This window comes from Sphaerodactylus townsendi, linkage group LG03, assembly GCF_021028975.2.
Source record: "Sphaerodactylus townsendi isolate TG3544 linkage group LG03, MPM_Stown_v2.3, whole genome shotgun sequence".
Taxonomy (NCBI): Eukaryota; Metazoa; Chordata; class Lepidosauria; order Squamata; family Sphaerodactylidae; genus Sphaerodactylus; species Sphaerodactylus townsendi.
In genome coordinates, this window is record NC_059427.1 from 125,268,560 (window position 1) to 125,269,849 (window position 1,290).

The window sequence follows — 1,290 nt, forward strand, 5'->3', positions numbered from 1 at the left end:
CTACTTCTTTTCCCCGACTGAGTGGCAGCACTAGCAGTGAAGGAAAACAAGCTGTTAGAGGTGAACTGTTGGTGGGAGAGAGCTCACATGTCATATTTTTCGACTAGTCTTCCCTCTTTCTTCCAACTCTCCTCTCTCCAAAGCTCATGAAAAAAAAAGGAAGAGTAGAAAGTGAGCTCCAACTCAGAGCAACCTGCAATTTCCACTGAGGCTTGCAGGATGTACCTGCAGGGTCATCCAAGCCATGGAGCTGATCTGGACTGTTGAGCTTGTTCATGAGCCGAGACTGCCACCACCACCACCACCACCCCCATGCTGATGTGGAATGGCAAGCCTTCTGGGAGGCTCACCAGCCAAAGCAGCCACCCTCCCTCACCGCAGGACCTAGCCCAACCAAGTCACACTTATGTTATATCTAGCCCTTGTAACAAATGAGTTTAACTAAGCTAGAGGCTTCCATTACAACAACATACTATGGACCCAGACAGGGCTGCCTCAGCCATGGTTCAGGCCCTGCTGCCAGCTCCTTATCATAAAGGCAAAATTGCACAAAAAAATTTCCACATGGACAAAATGGTGGCCATGACTCAGCCTGGCCAGTTTACTATTGTGGCAGTGCAGATGGCACCTTGAATGTTCCTGACTCCATCCAGTCTCCTCAGAGCCAGTACCAATGAAAACTTTCAGTCTGATAATATGCCTGCATTCAAGTTGTTCTCTCTCACCCTGGAGTTTGGTTGCTTCCTAAGAGGCACCATTGAAAGAGGTAAAAACCAACTTTTGGCAACAGAGGGCCCCCAATTTGGAACTGCGAGCCTCTAGCTGTCCCTCATCCCCTTCCTCTGCCAGGTTTTTCCACCTAAAAAGAGGGGGCACCTGGACTTGAACCAGGGACCTCTTGATCTGCAGTCAAATGCTTTACCGCTGAACTATACCCCCAGTCACAATTTATTTCTCCCAAGAAGTCTAATTATAGATACTGGTTTGTCCACATAGTTCTTTACCACACCTTGAAGCATAAGGGCTTTCATAGTTTTTAAGGAACCCTTTTCATATGAACATCTCTGAAAATATCCGTGTTTTGTAAAGTGTTTCTGGGGGTATGTCCCAAGCCCTAGAGCCGTGGTGGCGAACCTATGGCACTCCAGATGTTCATGGACTACAATTCCCATCAGCCCCTGCCAGCATGGCCAATTAGCCATGCTGGCAGGGGCTGATGGGAATTGTAGTCCATGAACATCTGGAGTGCCATAAGTTCGCCACCACTGCCCTAGAGTATCTTCAGCAGGA

General features: G+C 48.3%; 1 non-coding gene across 1 annotated transcript; it reads right to left on the reverse strand.

Annotated features, from left to right (window-relative positions):
* Window positions 1-867: 867 nt before the first annotated feature.
* On the reverse strand, window positions 868-939 carry TRNAC-GCA. The gene has a single exon. It is a non-coding gene; the product is annotated as a tRNA-Cys (tRNA).
* Between the last annotated feature and the right edge of the window lie 351 nt (window positions 940-1,290).